Source organism: Falco rusticolus, chromosome 7 (assembly GCF_015220075.1).
Source record: "Falco rusticolus isolate bFalRus1 chromosome 7, bFalRus1.pri, whole genome shotgun sequence".
NCBI classification, from domain to species: domain Eukaryota; kingdom Metazoa; phylum Chordata; class Aves; order Falconiformes; family Falconidae; genus Falco; species Falco rusticolus.
In genome coordinates this window covers 23795337-23820598 of record NC_051193.1, presented here as the reverse complement: position 1 = coordinate 23820598, position 25262 = coordinate 23795337, and the positions used below count along the sequence as shown (strand labels likewise).

General features: G+C 38.8%; 1 protein-coding gene across 5 annotated transcripts in view; it reads left to right on the top strand.

The window, feature by feature from the left end:
* Positions 1–25262, top strand: part of PEAK1 (pseudopodium enriched atypical kinase 1) — a 119958-nt gene that overhangs the window by 55947 nt on the left and 38749 nt on the right. For 3 of the 5 annotated variants that reach the window (XM_037393814.1, XM_037393811.1, XM_037393815.1), the window contains exon 3: positions 4582–4673. The exons of 1 other annotated variant lie outside the window; for it this stretch is intronic. The gene's annotated coding sequence lies outside the window, so the exon portion shown is untranslated. Of the gene's footprint in view, positions 1–4581; positions 4674–20421; positions 20492–25262 lie in introns of those variants that run through there. One more of the 5 variants, XM_037393813.1, reaches the window with a different exon arrangement.

Sequence of the window (25262 nt, the reverse complement as noted above, 5' to 3'; positions counted from 1 at the left end):
AGGACCGTTCTGATTTTTCAGTAGCTTGCATTAGGTTCCATTTTCACTTCTGCCTATCTATGATATCTGTCCCATTACAAGTATGTGAAAACGTACTGCCTTTGTCAGTGCATCTGAGAAAAGGAGGCTGATGTTTGTTAAATTCATGCTTGTGTGATGGCTGTCCCTGGAAACTTCAAATAAGCAGGACAGGCAAAATGGAAAAATAATCTCATAAATTTGTAAAGCTCCAGACCAATGCTGTTTTTCATTTTGAACAGGCTCCTGTATTTTACATCAAAACAACTCTTCTGCTAGGTATCGGATCTTCTAGCTCTTTTTGTGATGGGATAGTAGATTGCTTACTGTGGGAGCAGTAAATTGTCAGCCACAGGGAGGTAAGAGTCCTTGCTTATAGTGAGGTCTCCAGTTTTCATTAGTTCAATATTCATAACAAATTTACCCTCCCTTAATTTCCATCGTATGAAACTTATGTATTTTACTTTGTCATTTCATTTATCGGCTTTCCAGGTGGTGATAATTAGATTGTATTTTTCATGCTGGGTCCTTAAATTGTTCTGTAGCCTGTTATGATGTGATGTGGTCTTGGCAAGAAACACATTCCCATTCTGTAGAAAAACCCAAACAAACAAACAAACAAAAAAACCAAACAAAAAAACCCAACCAAAAAAGCCCAACCACCCAACCACAGAACACATCTCAGATTCTGCTAATTAAGAAATCTATCAACTTATAGGGCTGAAAAAGATAATCAACATACTTGAACCTGCTGCAAGCATGAATCATTTTCTATGAATAAGAATACCTTTCTTGTTGAGCTGGAAAAGATTATGTATGTAGTTGCCATAAAAAAGATAACTTCTAAGTGCTGTCTAGATACACAAGAGTTATAGCCTCCAGTATTGGTGCTATTTTTTTGCTACAACCTGTAAATCAGAGTTGTTACATTAGCTCCATACTCTCTCCATTAGGAAATGGCATATAGGATGTATATGGATATATAAATATCATACTTCTGGCCTGTCAGTGTCAAGAGCAGAGTGAGGGATTGAGAGAACAGACAGCAGCCACATCTAAAAATATACCTGAGAAACAGAACTAAGATAGCAGTGCTGCACACTGTGTTAAGAGAGGATGTCTTCACTTCTTACAGCACAGCCGTTTCCTTAATGCATCACCTAGGTATGTATGCATCTGCGGGCTGGAAGCTGCTAGTGTTGCAGGGAGTGCAGGTAGTCCCACTGCCTCCAGGTTCTGGGCAGAGTCATTCCCCCTGAACACCACAGCATCCAGCTCATACAGTGGGTTGCTTCATCAACATCTCTTATCTCACCTTTTAATACAAAATAATAGGAATATTGGAGATTTCTCAGATTCCAAAGGGTTTCTTAGCAATTTATCCAAAATGCCGATTTTCCTTTCAAACATGAATTTCCTTAACTCTCTTCAGTATAACTGCATAGATGCTTTCAGAAACAATTGCTGATGATGCATAGTCTTTCTTCTGTTGTTTTTTAAAGCTGGATTATATTTTTTACAGCTCAGTCATCACTATCTTAAATATGAACATTAACATATGTATATTTTAAGCAAAAATGCTTCATAGGTGAGTAGGTAGGGGGTTTGATAGACTTCAAAATAATTCCAAAAATACCTGGCTTGCTTTTTTTCCGCTGTCTCCTTTCTCATTCTTTATATGAGTTAGCCAATTTTTTTGCTAAGCTTTTTTTTTATTCTATTGCTTTCCGTTTACAGTAATAAAAATTCTGTGTATTCTCCAGAGAAAAACTGCAGGTTTTACTAAACTTGTACTGTTGTGGTGATATTCTGTGATTGGCATTATGGTGGGATTCCGAAGTTATTTAACAAAAATCAGGCTTTTCTTCCTGAAGGAGCGTGTTAGGCAGTGTGCAAATATAATTGGGATTGTTTGTTTTTCAACATGAGATAAGAAGTTGTGAGGACAAATAAAATATAAAATAAAAAGAAGCTGTGTCAGATTCTTTAGATTCTTGCCTCCCCACCCAGATTTAAGAATGCTTCAAGTATGCTACTGAGATGTGTGGTTTTCTTCTTTATAGCCTTATCCAAAAGCTAATAGTTACAGATCAGTTTTATGTTTCTCATTGCACTATGTCTTTACCAACAACTTCTGTGGTGTATTGCTGTTTTTACAAACATCTTCACCAGGTTAAAATATTTCAAACTTTTCACAGTAGGTTTCTTGAATTAGTAACTAGAAATAAAATTTGCGGGAGCCACCACTTTGTGAAAAGTAGTGACAAAATGTGTGCAGGACTATCCTAATCAGTGCAGTACTAACTAGCTGCATAAGCAGTTGGAGGGATTGAATCTCTCAAAAAAAATCATATATTCAGGGAAAGGGCTGCTGAAAATAGAATTGGGGAAGATAACTTTCTCTTGTTCTTACTGACTTCCTCTTTCAGACTTCTTTCTTTTTTTTTTTTTTCTGCAAATACAATTCAGGTACTAAACAATTTAAAAATGTATATCATTACAAGCAGAAGAAGGGGTGTGTTAGCAGTTTTGCCTTCCAAACATTTCAGACTTGCTGAGCTCTATCTTCACCATCCTTTTCTGTAATATTTCCAGACTGTGTGCATTGGCAGTCAAATCAGTATATTTGACTTTTGGCATAGTACTGTTTGGTTTCAACATCCATATAAAGCTTGCTTAGGAAGAAACACAAACACACAAAGTTAAAGATGGCATACTGTGAGAAATAAATGTGTATTTCTACAATAATGCCTATCAGAACATTTTTGGTTTTATTACTTCAGTGTTGTGGCTTTGGTGTGTTGAAGTTCAGGGCTTAAACTTAGAGAATTTTACAGGTATTAAATTAATGAAAATTAAGGGAGTTTGCCTTTTTAATGAAAAAGACATTTCTTCTGCAGCTAAAGAAAGATAGCACCAAGCTCATTGAAAGGAAAAATAATCCTTGCCTAACTGTATGACTGTGTGTAACTGATTTTCAAGACTTTAGCTGATAACATCCATTAAGTTACATTTCAGTGATGGATACAAAAATTAACTTTGAATTTCTGATTGGTAGTGACATACTTGAATCTTGAATCAGTCAGTAGTTGGTTAATTATCTAAGTATTGCTGCAAAGAGAGCAGACTCCAGCTGGCTGTAATTAGTGTTGAATAGTTCTGTGCCTTCAAGACAAATTTTACATTCATGGGATCTGCAGCTTTCTGTTGTCCTCATTTCCTGTAACATAAAAGTACTTGTATCTCAAAGAATTGTGGGGAGAGGGGGGGCAAATAGTGAGAGAGGCTGTGCAGATAGATCTTACTAACATCCTGAGTGGTCTGACTGAGAAATATGCATTGCAAGTTTAAAAAAAAAAAAAGGGGGTAGAGGTGGGGGGGAGTAACCACCAGGAGTCATAGCCAACAGGTGTTGTTTTGGTTGATTAGAAGAAAAGGTGGATCTTGAGGAAGCTCAGTGGGTTCTAGAAAATCTGAAATCTATGCTCTGTAAATCTTGGTCTTAATGAGAGACCACCAGCCTGTGTAAGAAGAAACTTGGATAGCAAGTTAGGAGTGCATGTGGCATAAAACAGTCAATGAAGATTCAGTAATTCAGTAGCCATGGGATACAACACTAAATGTGTGAGATATCACATGGAATTTGTTGAAGTCAGTCTCCCTTTTTGTGCTTATGCCGCTGAATTACCAGTGCTGCAGTACTGGCATTCACTTTAAGGACATCCTAGCTTAGGAAACATTCCTCATCTTGCTTTCTCTTCAGTACTTGGGTCATCACGAGCTGTGCTCTATGCAGCTTCTATTAACAGGCTTTATTTCAACTCACAATCAAGACTAGCACATTTTCAATTTATTACTTTTATTGGGGAAGAAATAGCCTTTTGTTTAGTTTGCATGTGAAATTATGTATTGGTATTTCAGTGGTACCCAATGTGGAAGGTGTATGCCAGGAACTGGGGGGGGGGGGGCGGGGCGGAAAGGGGGGTGGGAGGTGGGGCACAATTAACATGATTCTTTCAAGAGCATCTGTAAATAGGTAATACCAGTCCATAGCCCCACCAGGCTGTATCTTGAGAACACATAAAACAAGGTCATGTCTTTTGTGATTTACCTGAGTCACAGTTCTCAAGGAAAATATTTGGCCTGAGGGCATCCGTTGGACATAAGAATGGTGCTGATGTGGCTGGTGCAGCAGTCCTTGTGACAGATTGCTCCAGCAATTTCAAATAACTGAAGTATTCTTTTGAGAGGTATACTTGAGCAGAATGGGGTGTTTTGATGCAACACAGTTAACCAGTCAATGTGAGCCCAAGAGCTTCAGAATAATATCTGTCTGGGCTGTGGTGCTGGTGTAAAACTTGCTGTTCCTCATCTGCCAAAATCTCTACTGGCCACTGGTTTTTGGAGTGCAGAGAGTAATAGTGCTACAGCAGCTACAACCCTGCTGCTCCTTGCCATGCAGTGTTGTCCCCTCTGTGGCTGAATGTTTGGAGCTTGCTTATCTTCATGAGCCCATCCAACTTGCCGACCAGACAGAAAATGACCCTTCCTCCCCATCTACAGGTTGATTTGCTGCAGTTTGAAAGCTGAGTCTGTTCAGAGGTGTCGGGAGAACAGCAGAGCCAGTAGAAGAGAAGTGGTGAGGGTATGTGAAGGTGAGCATCTTCAACTAATTGTAGTTCACAAATGTCTTATAAGCATAAGGGCCTAAAGGAAGTTGACAAAAACAATAGTTGATGGAGAAAGATGTGCAAGTTAAATTCCTTCTTTATTAAATGCAATTTAAATATTCTCATAGGTAATAATAGTTGCATGTGTCTTTTACAGATTACCTTCATATCTGTGTATTTTCTTTTCAGGTTTAGAACTATTCAGACAGGCATCTCCAGGAGTGGTTGTTCAGATATCTCTGAGCTGCATTTAGAAAATGCTTTTACACTGTGGTGATAAAACTGTTATTGCTCAACTTTCTTCATGTGAGCAATGCATAGGTAATCAGTGCGTAAGAGCACTATTGTATTGTAAGTCTGAAGTATAGAATATACACACAAGAAAATGGTTTTTGTTTTGTGAGCTGAAACTTTTTCAGGTTTTTTGTGTACTTGATTACATTATTAATAGAGAATTAATATATTTCCTATTTAGACAAGAATGCTTTACTTAATGAACTGCTGCTGTGAAAATTTATATTCTCTAAGCATAGAATTTAGAATCATAGATTCTGTTTATTTACTGAAAGTCTCCTAATCCTCAGGATCTAGGTAATTTCCTTCAAAATTTACTATGATGACCATGGAAGAACAGCTGAACAGATAAGTAATTGATAGCCAAATCTGTATGTACATAACTGTTTCAGCTCTAGCCACATACTAGTAAATCACTTACACGTGGTTTGATGTTAGTTAAGACAGTCTAGTAACTAGCTGCAAGCAGAGGGAATTGATGAATTGTTCTCCCCCCATTATAGAATAGTTTAGTTTGGAAAAGACCTTTAAGATCATGAAGTGCAACTGTTGATCTAGCACTGGCAAGTCCACCACTGATCTGTGCCCCTACATGCCATGCCTACGCATCTCTTAAATACCTCCGGGACAGTGACTCTACCGAGTCCCTGGGCAGCCTGTTCCAATGCTTGACAACCTTTTCAGGGAGGAAATTTCTCCTCATATCCAATCTAAACCTCCCCTGGCACAGCTTGAGGCCGTTTCTTCTTGTCCTGTTGCTTGTTACCTGGGAGAGGAGACCAGCAGCCACCCCACTCCAGCCTCCTCTCAGGTAGTTGTAGAGAGCAAGGAGGTCGTCCCTGAGCCTCCTTTTCTCCAGGCTGAACTCTCCCAGTTCCCTAGCTGCTCCCCATCAGACGTGCTCCAGCCCCTTCCCCAGCCCCATTGCCCGTCTCTGGACACGGTCCAGCACCTCAATGTCTGTCCTGTAGTGAGGGGCTGGAAACTGCACTGAGGATTTGAGGTGCTGCCTCACCAGTGCCACCAAGTACAGGGGAACGATTGCTGCCCTGCTCCTGCTGGCCCCACCGTTTCTGGTACAAGCCAGGATGCTGTTGGCCTTTGTGACCGCCTGAGCACACGGCTGGCTCATGTTCAGCTGGCTGTCAACCAGCACCCCCAGGCCCTTTTCCCCCAGGCAGCTTCCCAGCCACTGTTCCCCAAGCCCATAGTGCTGCATGGGGTGGCTGTGACCCAAGGGCACCGAGCCTTGTGGGACCTCGTACAACTGGCCTTGGCCCATCAGTCCAGCCTGCTCAGATCCCTCTGTGGAGTCTCCTGCCCCCCAGCTTGGGGTCATCTATGAACTTTACTGAGGGTGCACTCAGTCCATGTGTCCGGTCATGCCCACAGGCCAACCCTTCTCCCTCCCTTTAGCCTGGTCTAGCACTTAGCCAAGGGAGGGGAGTAATTTAATTCCTTTCCTCCCACCGTAAGTTCCTGTTCTTCAGTTTTGGTTTACAGCAGAGGAATTTGTGGTAGGGTCCTGTACACACCAATATTGGAGGCACAGCTGTGCGCTGAGTTATAACATTAAACACAAACTCTGGGACTCTTGACAGGTTTTACTGTCCTTATAGACCACATGGGCACAATCTCTATTTTGCATATTTATTTCAGTGGTTTTCAGCTATCTGAAGCTTACATGTTTTCCAAGCACATTAAAAAGGGAATTCAATTACCATGACAAAATCTTAAAGGTACAACTTGCAATAAAATCCAGCAGCTCTTCAAAACTTTCTCAACTCTACATTGTGGGTCCAGTGACCCTGCATCCCCAACTGGCTCATGCAGAAGTTTAAGCATGTATCTTGGGGTTCCTGTTACAAAGAGCTATGTGACTTCCAGCATGAGGGATAATGTTTTATAATTCTTCAATGTTAACATTGACTGTAACAACTGCTAACCTTGTTCTGCAGTGGTGTACCACAGCAGAAAAGGCTTTCCTTTTGAAACATGATTGGAGTGCACTGTAATGTTGCAACTGTACTCTCAAAAAGCCTAGTATCTTGGTATGTTATTACCTCAGACTCTGCAGTTGTTGTTTCTTATTTAAATGTCCTATCTCACTTGAGATTTAATGTAATTGAAACCAGCTTGTGGAAAAATCTTTTTCTGTTATGTCTTAGATATTGTTCTAGTCTTATCTGGTAAAGCAAATCAAATGGGATATAATGAAAATAATAAAACCATTTGTAAGAGGTAGTTTTTCTGCAGGAAGTAAAAGGCAGCACCACTTTTAATTTTGCTTTGTATTTCTAAACACAGTATGTACTTGGAATAAGTTCACTGAGATTTATCCAATACACATGAGAGCAGAGTCAGGTACATCTGACAGCAATGTGACTTCACTGATACCAGAGGGAACCAGAAGTACTGTAGCAATAAGCCTCTTCCACTAGCGATGTTGCTTAGCCATCCTGTTCAGCCAGCAGTAGGTCGATGTGGCAACGAAGGTATGTGTGAAGGAGTTGGGTCTATGTTCAGCATCTCCTTAGATTTAGTTGGGGGGTTTTCCCCCCTCTAGCTACAGCATCTTTAATGGTGAGGTGTGTCCAGAATGTAGTATCTAAAAAGATACTGCAAAGATAGTCATAACCAAAGCTATAGTGTAATGTGTTTCTCAGACAAGAAGTAATGTGCCTGGTACAAAAGGGCAGGTAAACAAATTCAAAGGCAGAGGAGTCAGTTATCTCAGTCTGGCTTGGAGACAGGATCACAGCAATGCAGGAGGTCTGAGCTGGTCCCTCACTGCTGTCTCTGCTTGTGTGATTTCTGAGGAGTTTGGATGTTATTACTCTACATCTTTTAGCTTCTGTTGATAATTCTGTGTCAAAGATGTTTTGCAGTATTTTTTCTCTTTGTGCCTGAGCCACTTGTAAACAGGCTTTTGTATTGTCAGCATGTATTACAGTAATCTTTTTGTAATGCACAGTAGTACTGATAAACTTTAAGTCAGAGATGCTTAATGGAGAGGCTGCATGCCACAGAATATAGTTAGAAATGTAGTGCTTTCAAGGAGTGATGGCAGGATTTTCAGTCTTGCTATTTTAGCTCACAACAGCTGTGGATCGGTGGATCAAGTTTCCAAGTAGCACAGCGCCTCACCATTGCAAAGCAGCCTTCTTTATCTGGTGCTGTGACATTAGGTTTATCTTTGACAATGGGATTTCGAAAATGCAGAGTACAGCCAACTAAATCCATATTCATACAAATGTCAGAAGGAACAGTCCAATCTTGTTTTTCAAAAGCTAATGACACAGAAATTCAAATGATGAAAATTCAATTTTAAGTAATTCAAATGATCAAAAAATCATTAGTTTAGTGCCTGCAAACTATTTTAAGACTTCAGATGAAACCTTAAAAACCAAAAAAATGTACCTGAAAACATTCTCTTGTTTCTGGGTTTGGTGCTAATTTATAGAGCACTTGTGCACAAGTTTGTCTTGAACTCTTAGGAACTGAGGAAACAGTAATTTCTTTTTCTCCCCTTCCCCCCATTCCTTTTTTTGTAAAGAAATGATTAAATGCTTAGAGTACAAATGCTGCACATGAATATTTATAAGAACTTTTCTAACATTTAGCAATGTTTCACGGCTGTCTCTTTCTGAATGCACATAATAAAGTACCCATCATTTCTTTGAAGCTGCACTTGCTCTTTATTAACTTGATCACAGACTGATAGGAACTGTAGGCTCCTCGGGGCTGTGGGACTGCAGCTGGTGATGACAAAACAAAACTCATTGCTGTGTTCCCTTGTTTTGTGTTAAAACACTTGTGTTTAACATTTAATAAGATTTTTTTTTTATGCATCATCTATATTTATGTATGCAGAAAACTGCTAGGTAGAAATATTGTTACCTGTATTTATACTTTAGTCCTGGAAGAGAGTTAAATGTCTTCTGCTTGAAATACTAACGCTTTGGAACAACGGAATGTACCTGGAGCACACCCTGCAAACCACATGGAGGATCCTCCTGTTAATCAAAAAAATGTTTTAGTCTCCTCTTCTTCCTCTGTGTCTCTCAGTAATAGTGCATACTGTGAATACCCAGCAGTGTATGTAATGCCTCAAAGTGTAATGCACCCATTTCTAAAAAGCAAATGGAAACTAGTAGCTGTTCATAGCAATATTTATCCCCTTGACATCCTTAAAGAATTTTGATCAGATTAAGCATGTGAGCAGTCTAAGGAAAGGAGAAAGAAAGACTTTATAAGTAGCCAAAAGGGAAGTGGAAGTGGGGATAGTTTTTGTTCATTTGTCAAAGCTGAAGATAATTTTAGAACTGGGTTTGGAAGTTCTGTGCTCTCATAACATTACGTAGTAGAACCTCTCCCCTCCTCCTCTTTAAAATAAATTGCTATAAATTGCACGTGCTCCTGTCCACAAAGTTACTACATTAATTGAAGATTTACAATGCTTGTTTAAAAGGTGGATGGTATTTTCTCTATTGGAAGTTATGTATTGAAACTTTGTAAATAACATGTAGGTCTGCATGAATGCATTTACTACACAAAAAAGAACCTCCTTCAGCCACCCGTACCAGCTGAAGTGCTACAGCAAGCAGCCATCACTGCTTGCCTTCACCATGGGGTAAAATTTTGCTTTGAACATTTCAAATGGTGTGGCAATGGCGTGTTCCCTGTGTTAGTGTTGGTAGAGCAGACCCACTGCAAAGGCAGCAGCGAGAAAATCATTCCTAAAACTGTTGCTGTGGGCAAATCTCACATGGAGTCAGCTACAATAGGTATTAAATCTCTCACTGGGCTTTAGTAGATCATTGCTGGCTAGGTTCTGATAGACTGGTTTCTGTAGAGAGATGTTTTAAATGCTCAGTAGGTTTACATCTTTCACTGGGGTAAGATGGCTGTCTAAATTTTTCCTGGGATTCATTACTAGTACAGTTTTTTGTGGGTTTTTTTATCATACCGTCTGAGCTTTAAGTCCTCTTTCTAGTCACACTTAGTTTTCTGTGTGTGATGTGTTGTCTTAGGTAGATGTCCATCTGAAGATCTCTGAAATATACTAATGTATTTCATACTTTTGAATTTCTTATACTATATATACATGTAATATATATATGAAATGTAAAAGTTAATTTCTTCCTTTTTTGTGTGTGTTTATGTGTAAATGTACTTCTTTGCTACTACAGTATACAAACTATACAGGTGTATCTTTTAAAGAAGGCACTATTTATGTTTCTTTAACCTCTAAACTACCAATAACTAACTTTCAGATAGTGATTTCAGTCTTTCCCAAGTGTTTCGAGCACAGCAATTTTTGGAATCACTTTCATGATTAGAAAAGGAGAGCTGAAAGAACAGTACTGAGAATCAGTTTACTTTTCAATTAAAGCTGTATACTTGCAGTACTAAATTTATCCCCATGTATTACAATCATCATATTGAAGGAAAATAATACTCTCAGTTGTGCTTTATTTGCGCAAAACTTAAGACAGCCACCTAATGCATAACCTTTGAACATGTAAGATTCACAACGTGGTTACCACTGTAAGAAAAGTATGTGCTTACCTGAGATCTGTTTGAGTATGTTTAAGCAGTAGTAGCAATGCTGGATCTTGTTGTAACAATCCAGTGCTTACATCTACAAGAAAGCAAAGGTACTGTCCATGCTGTTGTGGAATAACTTACCAAATCTGTCTGAACAGCTTAAAAAAATTACAATCTCTGGACAATAACTACCAGTTTTTGAGTCACGTTCTTCATAGGGAGAACTGAAATTGGACATCAAAAAAATGAGTTTGGCAGCTTTTCCTAATTTATTTCTTTATGCTTTATTTTTAGAGTGTAAAAGTAAAGCGTGCACCAGGAAAGGAATATGAGTACCAAGCAGTAAGATTCAAGGGACCTTCTCAGTCTTTAATTTGTCTATAGATCCTGGCATATTAAAAGTTCACAGATTTGAGGCAGAATGTGTTTTATTACTTTTACATAGCCTCAAACTAGTTGCTCCATCACACCCTACAGAATAAACCCTCTCACTCAAGTACTGAACTTGTGGCTAGACCTTCATCTTTGTTAAAGCTGGTTACAACAGAATGCTCCATTGTTAAAGAGAAGACTCTGGGCAGTATGAGGACTCTGCTTTTTTTCTTCTTTAGTTCAGCATTGCAGACATTAAATATGGTGTTGCCCAATTTCAGCAAGCAGCCCTCTCATTATCTCTGTGAAGTCTCTCTTCTGCTCTTTTCCTTTCCAGTTCTTATTTTTCCAAGTTTTAGCATGTAATTAAAAGAGTACAGTGGCTGAAGAGTGAAAACTGAATTTTTCCAAATGCTGTTACTTGTAATACATCGCCCACACCTCCCAAGGCAGTGATTGAAGATCCCATCTAATTTGTCTTACTTGAGATCTAAGTGAAATCATCTGCTGTTTCAGACTATCTGTGCACATTACAATTCATCCAGGCTTCTCTGAAAAGAAAAATGTGAAAATAAGACATGGTTAATGTACCAGTCTTTTTTGTCTAGAGAACAAATTTAACATAGGACATTAGAGATATAGGCCTACAGTCTGTCTTCTAACTACACAATGTTAATTAGCATTATGAAACCATCCTTTTGTTAATCATGTTGAATTATGTCAGGCTTGGAAGAATTCTCTGCTGGAACAGAAGTACAGTATGTTGGTACTGAATTGCATTTGGCAAAGTGCAGCGGGGTTGGCAGCAGAATAGCAGTCAACTGGAGCAAAGCAGAAGCACCACTAAAATGGTGCGAGTGTCACTGGTTGTGCACCTGCTTCCTGCCACCAGCCGAGCGGGAGACCTGGAGGGTTACAGCAAGGCAGGTCGGCTCGATCGCAGCGGTGCCTGCTCAACACTGCCTTGTTCTATAAAGCAATGTCTTGCTTTGCAGAACTAGAGGTGAACGTAAATGACGGGTTATATGAAGCTGCTCTTTATGAGAAATGCTGTTAGCTTTTATGTGTCGTTCCACTGTTTAGTATTCCTGTTCCTCCAATGCCAAATGAAAGTAAGGATGTTATTTTCTTCTTTACAGAAGAATGGAGACAAACAGCAAATCTTTTTGTATTAATATGTATTTTGAGAACCCGCACAGTGCGGAGCAAATCTGCTTCAGTTTCTCAGCATATGTGTATGAAGCAATGCAGGGCCAATTCCTACAACTGCATACAGACCTGATAAGCAGCTGATTAAAAAAAATATATTTTTTTTGCATGCTGTGTTTTGGCATCCAGACCTGGTTCTGATGCCTTTATAGAGTTTGACATACTGCAATTCCTATCAAAAATTAAGGCTTTGGGTTCATTGTTAGATTACTTTGTTTCAACAAAAGGCTTTTTAAAACAGCTGCCTTAAGAAAGCTGACACTTTTATAAGTGATTGTTACAGGAGAAATTGAGTAGAAGTTATTTAAAACAGCCATAGAAGGTAAAGTTAATAGTAATTAATTTTAAATATAGAATGTTTTAATTTCACATTTTGCAATCTTGTTAGTAAGAGACAAAAATGTAGTATATATTATGTGGATTAGGCCTGGCTACAGGTGATAGGGCTGAAATGGATTGTAAGTAGGAGGTTGTTACTGAGTTGGCATAGGATGCTATGTGTTAATCTGTCCTAAAGTAAGTCGGGGGGGTGGGGGGTAGGGGGGTGGGTTATGAGTAGTCTGAAAGAAAAAGTAAAGAGGAAGAGCAGGAAATTCGAAAGCTGAGGTACTCACTGATTACGTTGAAAAAAGGCTTGAACAAATAATTTCTATTTATTATGTGCAGTTGTAAACTGGGAATAAAGAGCTTAGGCTGGGGCTTGCTTGACTCTGCTGAGAGAAGTGGAGGTCCTCAAAAGCTTGTGAAAGTCATGATCACCCCATTGTTATGAGTTCTGGATAACAGTTTGGACTTAAAAGAACACATGCAGAGTCCAAACACTGGAGTCACGCATTTCAAGGGTAGGAAGGGTTTGTTTGCATTGTGTTTGTCACTGGTATAAAGCTAGCTCCAGGAATGCTATGTTGTTATTTTGGAGAGCAAAAGGCCAAGGGTGCTAATAGCAATTCGCAAAAGTCATTAGTGATTAAAGGTTTGAGCCGCTTGTTTTGCAGGGGAGACTTGAGAGCTCAACTTGCTCTTTTTTAATAAAAAAAATGCAACAGTAGAACTAATAGTAATTCCTAAGTATGGGGGCAAAAGAAATTGGTAATACTGTGCTGCGTAGCTGTTACAATTACCATTGCAATTCACCATTTGACTAGCAGTTGGGGGTCCCATATAATGTTTATATAACCATAACATATGCTGCCATGTGTTATTAAGCCAAGTTTGAGCCCATAATCTTGAAATCTGCTGTACAGATATTTTTTTCTGTATAAATTACAAGATTAAGTACTACAGAGTGTGTAGTGTCTTCTATGGACCATACTTGGGAGACCTGGCATACACATTACCTTCCTGCACGTAGTGTGGATGGAGCAGTATTGGGGACGCACAATTTAGGTTCCTGAGCAATTTTCCTCATCCACTGGAGTATTAATGTTGTCCCCTGATCTGTTGATAGAGACTGAGTCCAAGACCTCAACAGGGAGCAGCGGGAAAAGGATTGCTACTGCCTTGCAGCTTGATGCTGCTTATGTGGACAGGGGAGTAAGTCTTGGTCTCTGTTTCTCTTAGAACTTCTCTTAGAATTTTTTTCTTAAAATTGTTAACTATTTAGTTCTAAATGGCATAGTGTTGCATATGGCAGCAATAAAACCTCCCTCGGGACCCTCCAAGAGGGCACGTAACAGTAGCCTTTCATATTTTACTTGGGTTGCCAGTGAGAGAATGTAATTGCCCTGGCCTTAGTCTGGTCTCTGTGAAATTCATTCCTGCACAATGGTGAACTCGTAGCGGTCCTGTGTGCCAGTAAGGTAAACTGTCATAAAAACCTTGTCTGAAAGGTAAAGAATTCAGATGAGTTTGATTCTGCTTTTACCTTCCAATACCTGTACATTAGTACTGAGTCATCTTGCCAGTACAAGGCTAGAAAATACACGTTGTGGTTTTTCTCTATAGAAAAAGCTTTGCATTTTTAGGATTCTGTCAAGCACAAGTAGCAAAATTTGTTTGGCAATCAACTCCTCTAGGAAAACATATCTGTGAAGAACTAAGGAAAAAGGGTTGAAGAGTGCCATTTCTGCAACCTAACGTTTGTGTTGATTTTCTTTCTCTTTCCTTTGCTAGAGCTTGTTTACAGTGCTTCAGTTTTGTTGGTTGATACTGTGTCCTGACCCATCTTTCAAGCTTGTAATTTTCAAGTATGATCAACAGCCTTTTAGTATCGGCGCACTCTGACAGCATGGCTGTTCATAGATGGAAGGAACAGTTTTGCAGGCACCCTGGGCTCACCGGAGCGCTGGGAGCAGAAGGGGCTGTGGGAGCAGTGGGGGTGTGCCAGCCTTGGCCCTGAATGCTGTTGCTCTCTGTGAATAAGCCACCTCTGATTTTGAAGTGGCTGGTGCTCCGGCTGCCCATGAAGCACATCACTTCTTAGGGTAGGTTTTGTCTGCATGAAGTCAGCCTTCTCAGAACCAGCGAGCTCATTTCTTCTTTCCCTTTGCTCGTCTTAAAGCGTTGAATAAAAATTATAGTGGTTTATATACTTGATAAGTTTAAACATCTGTCTTTGAAAATGAAGGCTGTTTCTTTTCTTACAAAGGAAATTGAACAAATTCCCGAGCTGCAAAACAGTCACTGAAAGTCAAGATAAAAGTTAATATGGAGTTTCTATTACATTTTCTTTCTGATTCTGTTCTTGATTATATTTAATGTCTTCACTGCATAGCTCTTCCACATATGGATTGTTTTTACGTATGGAATCAGATTTTCTGGACTAAAATGAATTAATGAGGTTTTGTATTTGGTTCCCCTGCCCCTCTCCACCCTATATCATGTCTGTTTTGGTAGCCTAAAAAGATGATTACTGACCATTCGGTGCCCTGTGTTTGGCTATTAGTCTTTTCTTGTCAGTGTGGAGGGATACAGCTCCTTCCAAGGTGCCTGTGAAACTGGTGTCTGGTGCACGTGAAGATTTTCCAGGGGCTGTGATATTGCTAACTTGATAATCAGGCTAAAGAGCATGAAAACTACTGGTTTCTTCTCAGTGGTCCACAACACAGTGTTTTAAATGAAGTAAGGTATTGATTTTCTTGGCTTTTGGGTCTGTTGCCACACTGCTGTTACAAGCATACTAGGATTTTATGCTTGGTGAATAATTTATAATATAGGTAGTTGTATTTGATACCACTATGGTAAATCCAGTTTGGTACCACATGGTAAAAAGAAGCAGGAGGCTCTATATTAGCAAAAGCTTTGCTTTGCCCATACAACAGAGTTCTGTGTGAGAACCTGTGCACGCACAGTTCTGCTATAGCATCTTTTCCTACCCCTGATTGGTATGGCTTTGCAAGCAGCATTGTGTAGTGGAGATCTGTTTAGGGTAGCGCGTAGAGAAACTACAGAGAACACAGTCATGGTGTTTGGATATGTGTTATGCTAAAAGATGGTCAGACACAACAGTTTAATCATCAGAATAAGTAAAAAAATTATTCTTGTTTATGCTTAAAGCATACAATTTCAGTATGTGCTAATTCCTTTTCTGAATTTCACCAGTGATGGTGCTTTTTATCCCTGATAGTATTCTCACCAGTGGCAGCTTCCTATTATATGGGGATGGATTCTAAGCAAAGCATAAGGAGTACCTAAGAATGTTTGTTGTGAAGTAGCATTGTTGGTTTTTTTTTAACGTGCTAGGAAACAATAGTATCTTTAACCTTTTTATTTACAGCTCATCACTCATTTCATTGCTGTGGCTTATGACTGCAGATTAAAATTTCTAGGATTCAACATGCCTGATAAAGCAGCTTACTGGGATGAATAAATGACATTCTAATTAGAAGAGCAGCCTGAGTGAGAATAAGCTGCTTGAACTAGCTTTGATGACCGAAAAAAATACCTGTAGCTAGTTTCTCAAGATTATCAAAGAGGTCCTCAAATTAGAATGTCTGTCTTTGATCATAGGTGCAAGGAACAAGGCAAAAAAACCTGCACCAAGTGGAAGGCAGTGGGAGGAGATGGTTGCTGTGGAATGGGAAACTATGGGGAGTTTGTACATTCAAGCCCTTTCCAGGCACTTGCTCCACCAAGTAGTGAATGAGGTATCAGTATGTGGCTTATTTATGTTTTCCACCATAAACTAGTAATGCATGTGTCTTCAAAAGTTAAATTGTTTAGGTTAGTTGTAGAGAAAAACCCATTTTCTGTCATTCCTTTGTCATCTTATCCTGATTTTTTCTATCTTGCAGTATGACAACATTCAAACAGTACTAATCTTTTGTAAGACTTCCATCTGGCTTTCTTAGCTTTGTAATTACCACCATCTCACTTACGCACTGCTATGGATTTGTATGGATCATTGCAAGACGTGTGCCAGTATAACACACAGTCACTTAGCCCAAATAGTTTGTAGCCAGAGCTTCCAGTTGCCCGGCATCAAACAGGATTCTGTAGTATTAAAAAGTAGAAATGAATACAAAGAATGTTTCCAGGGCTGAGGTATAAGCCTGGCACAGGAGTGACAAAACAACATGGGAGGAGAAAACTAAGGACTTACCACTGGGAGGTAGTGGGATACTAGTATTGTTGCACAGTTTTGTTATTTTGCTGTACTGAACTTAACACTTCCAAGAGTAGGATCTGATAACTTGATTCGTTTTTTTTCCTTTTTGTTATCATAGAGATTAATTTTGAGAAGGGCCTTGCCAAAGGAAGGCTTACTTAGATAAAATCCTAAACAAAAGGGATGTGCCATACAGAGGTGGAAGGGATATGTAGTGCAGGTTGGATGGAAGATTATAGACCAGGAACCTTTAAGACAACATCTTGTATTCTGTGGTTCTTTGGTGCATCAGATCTGGCGAAGTGGGACAATGGAATCTGTGAGTGTGAGGAGAGTGCCAGCTGGGGCATGATTTCACGAGACGGGTACCTTGCACGCAGCATAGCACCAGGGGCGTGGGAAGTGAAACGGTGCTGCCTGTGGTCTGGCACCTGGGCTCCAGCAGTGGCCCTGTCCTTCAGGCTGCCCAAACTTCCTAAATGGACAGTGAAGGAATAATCCACTAACCAGCAAATTTTTCTCTGATCTCAAATAGTTCATGCTTTGTTTAAGCACTGAAATTGGAAGCTTTGGGTTTACGCACCTAATACAACTGTCAGTGTCTCATCCCATGTATAAACATCTGCCCATTTTTTCTGAATCTAACTGACCTCTTGACCTCAGTGCCACCTTGTTTCGGGAAGCATTTTATATGGAATAACTTTCTTTTTACTGATTTAAAAATGCTGCTTTGGGTTTGCTGCTCTTTTTGAGATAGACTGGGTGTTCCCATTTAGTATCTATCTTCTTTATGTGATGGACCATTTAATAGAACAATATTTTATTTGTCTCAATTCTAAACTAAACTATCCTAATCTTTTTGATTCACTTAATATGGAAAGCTTTTCATCCCTTAAAATATTTTTGTAGTTGTCTTATGCTGGATTTCTTCCTGAGATGTCATGAATAGACCTGAACACAATATTCAGTAAATAATGTCGTTGATTTTCTTGCACTGGAAGCATATAAATCTGCCAGTTGCCTTGCATATTCTGTTGCACCACTTGCATGTTAGTAATTTGTGATAACTTCTTAAAAACTTAAAATAAAAATGTGCCATTTCTCTTTTGCCCATTATTTCATAGGAAGAAGAGCAAGTGTCCTTCACAGAAGTCATGATAAAAAAAGGCGTCCCATTCATACTGTGCTTAGCTGCTTGCTGTACTGAGTTCTGAGAAGGGTCCACAGAATTTTAGGTGTAGCTCAGCCACCTGGTTCTCAAGTTCCTCCATGGTTCTTGGCTTTACGCAGTCTAGCCCTACTGTGCTGTTGCTCTTAATTTATCAGGTTTTTTGATCTTATTTTCTTATAATGGCTGATGATGTTTGATTTTCAAACTTACTTCTCTCAGGTCTTTAACTCATAACATTCTTGTGGAGATTGAGGCTGGTGAAGAATACTCATCTGGCTTCTCTGCAATGTGTTTCATCTTCTATATTGTAGCTGACCTCTTACACTGGCTGCAATCCTAAATCTTGTATTACCTGCTCCTGGTGTTTTGTTTGTCTTTGGGTACTTTTTAGGAAGATCCTCCATATCCTTTCTAATACTATTTTGTATTTTGCTATCCCCAGGTTACTTTGCTAAACTGAAATTAATATATTTTTGGCAATTTTGGTTTTTGCTGCATCAAGGGTTCAGCGTAAAGATCTTTGGAGCCAGAGGTTGCAGTAGTCCAAGGGAGAGAGTTGTAAGTAAAATGAAGTTGCAGAGTTGATGGATTCACTAATACAGTGATGATACAGTTTTCATTCTCAAGCTGGGCTCAGCAGAAGGATAACTACAACCATTACTGAGTTTTGTAACTATAGAAGCAGTATGTTTTTCAGGTATTTCTTTTTTGTTTGTTGTGAGTACATTCTGGAGAGGTTTAGTAAAGGTTTGGTAAAGTTTATTCCTCTAGATGTTTTCATGTGCTTAAACAATGGTCAAAAAAGATCACAGGGCAGGATTTCAAGTGGGCCCTGGGAAAGATAAATCAAAGGTAATTAGATTAGTCAAGGTATGGTCATACCGGTCCATTTTTTTAGTATGCTGTGAAGGCCTCAATTCTCGTAATTTTGCTTAAATAGAGCTGGGACAAACTTGAATGCGCTGAAATTGAGGATTATTTTTTCACATGTTTTTCAAATTTTCAAATGATCATGCTTATTCCTGTCAGCTGATGTGCTTACTCTTAATTGCTGCTAGATCTTGGAATGTTGTACACAGCCCTTCTTAGGAAGCAAGGTAAACAAACTATTTATGAGTCTGGCTTATCTTACAGGTTTTTCTTTTACAGAAGTAAAAAATTAGAAATAAATTTATGTGTAATTAAAAGTATCCCTAATGAATATGCTGTACAGTGTTGTCTGAATGATCATTATAATATATATGATCATATATATATGTCTGAATTGTCGTTATAAATTTAAGTTTTATTAATGGTAAATGATGATATATATTTTTTCCAGAAAGAGAGAAAAAATACTTTTTAATAGTTTTGTCTAGTTAAGAATCTCTTTTTATTAGTGGAACTCAGAAGAGTTCATATCCAAATACATGCCTTGGCTGGTCTATTGGGCCTCAATACCAGATGTGAGAGGTTGTCCTTATTATTGTTTTGTGTGTTCTCAATGTGATGATGCAGAATCTAATCAGATTGTGAGCAGATCCTGAGGATATTTCTTGCCTTTTCCTTGCTCTGTGGCATTATCTATTTGGGTTAAGCAAAATGTAAAGAATGCTTGTTTTCTTTTGAAGCATTACACATTTGTCTAGCCCTAGGCAAGTTTTTCCTCTAGTTTGTTGGTCATTTCTATTATGTTTTATTCTTACAAGTTTTGGGTAGAAAAAACATATTCAAGGGTTTCCTTCACTTAGTTTTATGAAATATTTATGTAATTTAAATCTTTTATAAAGGAGAGAAAATAAAGTGTGAGAGGTTAAAACCAGAAATAGTTCAAAGTTAGTTTCCTGATCTGTTTCGTTCTGTCTTGCAGTAAGTTTACAGCTAGGGTTTTTTCCCCCAGTACTTGGAGTAGAAGTGATTTTTGTTGTTCTCTCCATCCTTCATACCCCTTATACCTCAGTAGCATGGTACCATGGCACTGAAGGGTGGTTCTTAAGTAAGTTGGCAACTTTTTAGTTTAGGTCATTGCCTCCTCAATATCCACTGCGGATTCATTGCATTTTCTGCAGAACTGTCATTTTATGGCCTTGGACAGTTACCAGGGCACTCAGTTCAGAACTGGAAGGGAAAAAACACTGAGAAAACTATGTACAACAAGATAGAACTTTTCCTTTTTTGACATAAATTATAATGCCTACTAGCATTTATGGAAATTTCCATCTGTGCTATCTGCATAGTCACAGTTCAGTGGTCTGATATTTAGTGAATATTAGTCCACATTGGGAAGAAAATCGTGGCAGTCTGTAATGCTGTTTGCCATTATGTAGTTTCACATTTTGTGTTGTCATATGTTGTGTGAAGTAAGTGTCATGACTGAACTAGGCAGCACACTTAAGAGTCAGGGTCTATTTCTTGGTCTTTCACCACATTGTGAGTCACTATTCCTCTCTACAAAGATCTATATTGTAAAATGTTCATTCACCTTTGTGAAGTGCAGTGAGATCTGTGAGCTTGCTATTCACAGTTTTTAATATTGATACTTTAGCTTTTATTTCCACACTCTGCTGTGGTATGTGGTACTGTTATCTGTTTTTTCTTTTCCTAGGCTATTTTGCTTGATTTCGTACATTAATAAGCACTGCAAGATTCTTCACAGTGCTTCCGGGTACTGAATGTAAACAAGTGTGTTTCTCAGTGTGCCTTCAGACTGGGACCCTGACTTACCTGGCTGTCAAGCTCTTCTGTCTGGGTTGTATTTCATAACAGATGTTGCAGTTAGCTTCACTTGGGGTTTTGCTTGCCTCTGAAGTTGAACAAATGATGTAAAATTTAAGAAAAAAAAAATTTTGTTGCATGAAGGACAAAAAACTACTAATTAGAAAGTCACATTCGTTTGTGGTCCCAGTTTTCTGGGCTAGATGGTTCAGTGGCCCTGAGTCAGTAAGTCTTGATGCTCTCTGGGAGATGGAGCGTTTCTATAGCCTGTTGCCACCCAAGCAGGACTGTATGTGTGAAGTTGGAGGATTTCAGTTTTTCCAAAAGATCTCTTAAAATGTTCACAATTATATTAAAGTTTACAAGAACAGGGATCAGATACTGGCAAAGAATAATCATCACTTTAGTCGTGTTATGTTAGATTTATGCTACTGTCTATGATGATCAGTGACCAGATCCCCATAAGTGGCTAGACAAAACCACAAATCCATAGTGGTTTTATGGTGTTTGGTCACTCGTATATAGGAAACCTAGGCTGAATTTCCATTGCTGTTTTTTTTCAGTCTTGAGGACATGGCCTGTCAATGATGAGAGGTTTGTGGGTTGATCAGTAACAATTTATTGGACTGCTGTCTGATAAGAAGGCTGATCAATGTAATTTATTCAGCAGCGTAAAAATTGTAGGTCCATTTCCATGGGTAGCAATGCTAAAGCTGAACACCTTTTCCCTGGAGGAGGACAAACAAAAGGAAATCTGTACCAAGTATCTAGTGATCTAAAAAGAGATCAAGAGTGATAGGGTTACTAATACAAATGATGAAATGCACACTTCTGCATATTGCTCAGTAATACAGCAGGCGTTCATTTAAGGGGAGTTTTTTTGAAGCATACAGCATTGAAAACATATATAATAGGTGCATTCATTTTAATATGCTCATTCATTGAGCAGGCCTGATTAATTAGTGCATGTCACCATCTGGTACTTACTGAGATTATTCATTTTTAAAGGTGTAATTTTAGGGAATGTTGCACATCAATCAAGTTCCTTTTAATTGAATTATGTTAGTATAAGGTATTACTGAAGAGGGCCTTCATTGTGATTCAGCCAGCATGCATCTAAAGGAGACCTGCCAGCCTGAAATTACTCAGAACAAAGGGGAAATGCCTGAAATGCATGTTTATTGCTATCGTTGTGCACTCCACAAAGACGATGTCAACAAATAAGAGCTGCAAAAACAGTTATGCATTTCTATGCAAGGTTCAGTTTCCTGGCATAAGGATATCTCGGCTGATTACTTTTTAATCTCTGAATCTGTCGTCTTCTCCCTCTGACCTGGAAAGTGAAATACACTTCTGCATTTCTGTTTGTTTGATACCAACTTAACAGTGCTAGGCTGAGCCCTCCTGTGTGCAGTTGTGTGACTTCTGAGATGAGGAGCTTTATTCTTATTTACACAATGAGTGATTTGGCCTTTAAAGCTGATAAACTATCTGTGCTGACTCAGCCATTCAGTGAATAAAGTAGCACAATCTGCTGGGTGCAGCACCACCATTAGGAGCAGAACTTGTCTGTCTGTACTTGTTCCTGTCACTGACTCGATGAATTTTAGTTACATAGCGTCAATGCACTGCAGTGTTTCCATGTATAAATTGTGAATAGTTATGCTTATCAACTTACATAAAGGACTTCGTGCATTTCATCCCTGTATCCCAATGTTGATATTACATATTTACTGTACGTTAAAGAAATGCTTTCTTTAAAAGCCTAGTCCTCTTTTGTATTTAACATCTGAGGTTGTTACTGCCTGGATTGACTATCAATTACCACAACTGACTATCTTCAGTAAATTCTGTCATCTGAACTACTCATTTCAGAAGAGCCCTGAGCTCTGTAGAGTGTGCATTCCTGTTCCTTGGCAGTTACATGGGCTGTTATGGAAGCAGGGAAATTACAGAAGAGATGACACCTGATCGCTACCAGCTTATGAGATCTGATGTGTGATTGCCTGGACCTTCTTTGGTTTGGAGAGTAGTGATAAGAATCTAGGAATTAACAATGTCAGGATATTTTTTCTTGTTATATTTGTGTTTTTATTCCCTTCAGTGGACTTTGCTGCCCTCTACCAAATTACAGCTGCTGTTAAAGCAAGGGAAGCAATAGCCTGAACATGTCAAATGTTCTATTTTGTTGGGGTTTTTTAATACTGAAAGATTTAATTTCTGTCGTCACTTATAATCACTCTCACTGTAATTAGCACTCATAATAGAGAATCTGTAGTTGAAACAGTAAATGTATTTTCTTTAAAGGGAGAGGAAAACATCAGAAAAATAGCTTTTTGTTGTGCAGCAATGAAGAAACTGCTTGAATCTTTTTTAGAATGCAAATACTTGTTTAGACATGTACAAGTCTAAAGAATGTAATTTTTAATAGCATAGGAGTGCTTCTGATATCAAGGTATGAAAGTAGCACAGATGTTTGAATTCTTATAAGATACACACCTTCAGACAAGAGGAAATATATTTCCTCTTTGTCACAGCGTCAAAGCATTCTACAGGAATTGCTCATTCTGCATGTCCAAAGCCAGTTGGAAATCCGAGAAGCCAGTGGCTCTTGTCTATGTCACAGACTGTGTCAAAAGTCATGTTAGAGGGTGTGGCCGTATTGAATAGTAAAAGATCTAAAATACCTGTGCATGTCACGTATTTCCTGTGTACGAGTTGCATATCTGCATTTACCCAGACACGTCAACATGTATTTTGTTTTTAAGCTAAATTGCTGCAGGTGGTACTCCGGGGACATGCAGTGTATGTTTGCACAGAGGTATGACCTTGCTTTAGGTCTCACTCTGACTGGAGTGTTGTGTTATGGTTCTACTAAGTTTCCTGCAGTTCACATTCATATGTTGAGCATAGCACCTACTCAGGATAGAGGCAAAGTGATCAGTATCAATGTATCTGAGCAAATGAGAGGTACAACATTTGTACATGCCAGTGGTACGACATAAAAATGTACTCATACAGAGGTGTACAATAGAGTGCTTTCTTATTTCTACCCCAAAATTATTAGCAGTAAATGTTTGACCTGGAAGGCCGTAGAGCTGTCTAGTCTGTGATAAGATTCTAGAGCAAGTGCAGTTTATGCAGTTTTGGAGAAATAGTATCAGTCAGCTAAATCTTAAAAGCAACACCTGCATGTGCTAACCCTTTAAAATTGTTCAGAGGTTTTATGTAATGGAAAAATATAATTTGCAAGAAAACATTCTTGTAGATTCCTCATTAGTGTAACTTTACTCCTTTTATTTGTTAAATACATGAAAAAAGGAGCTAACTGGAGTATAAAATTATAGTATGTGCATGCATGCACTGACTCTCTCTGTCTCTGATTTTAGGGGAATTATTTCTTAATGTAGTTTTTTTGCTTACAATATATGGGCTTGCAGAGTGTTGAAGCAACAGATTTTGGCAGAGATTAAAGAAAACAATATAAAGGTATTTTACTCTGTATATACAAAACAGGCTGAGAGTTTGGGCAGATTTCTATCTGGCAGATTCTCTATCTCTTAGGTCACGTAGAGAAAGCTTTTGGCACTGACTTTTTGGCAAAAAGCTTTGTCTGGAAACATGTAGTCAGCATATGAAATCTGATAGCCTTGGTACCAGGAATGTGTCTGAAGATACTTTTAACGGAGTTAGGCTTCAGCCCCATCTGGTGTTGGAACAGGTTTGCTATATTGGTGTTTCCCAGCATAGGGCAGCCCCTTCTCGAAACACACAGTATGTAAGGAGACTGACAAATTCATACAAGTGTCAGTTGTACTAATAGTTTCTATTGTTTGCTACACTGATGAAAACCAGCTGTGCCCGTGTTCAATTCCAGCATAGCTATCCTGCTGCTGAGTTACGAACCACAGGCTCTAGAGAGAGCTGCATCTTTAAGCAAATGGGTTCAGTAATACTCTTTCAGTGTACCTGTGTAGTCAGCGTGTCTGTTTTCACCCAAAACCTGTAAGAACAGAAAATGATTGATTCTCAATGCCTGTGTTTAGAGAAGCAGCAGCGGACGTACAGATTCTTTCACCTCAGTAAAATGTCTCCAATAATTTGAGTTACACAACAGTGATGAAGAGACCAGACTTGTGGATTTGGCTTAGCAGGCTTAAAATCTTCAGGCATTAATTCATGGAATTCTCAAATCCTGGATACTTTAATGACTATAAAGCACAGCACATTCATCTTTGGTCTTTACTTAAGGCTGATCGTTTCAGGAACTAAAAAAGTTCACTTTGAAAGGTATTTTCAGTTATTTTTGAGTTGTTACTGCTGGAGGGGCTAGGTAGGAAAGCTATGTGTGAAACAAATCGGGAACTAAAAATCCACAGCTGTGTTTTGAGGTTATAGGAATGGTGTATTGCCACTATTGTAAGCTAAAGGAGGAAGAAACAGTGACTTTCTGGAAAGGTTTCCCCAGCATTCTTATCTGACTTTTCTAGCATAGCAGTCCAGCCTGTCCCTTCAACCCACTATCTGTCCAGTTATAATTTGACTCTGATGGAGGAAGTGCTAAAATGGCAGAGTTTGGAATTGCTTGAACATACTTTGTCACTTAAGATGAGCTCATACACATTCAAAGCTAGAACAAATGATCTCAATTGCTTTTGGGAGAGTAAACATATTTTCCTGTCTCATGTTCAAGTAGTTGCGTTGAAAGCAACGTGCACTAATCTTCGGTTTTATATCC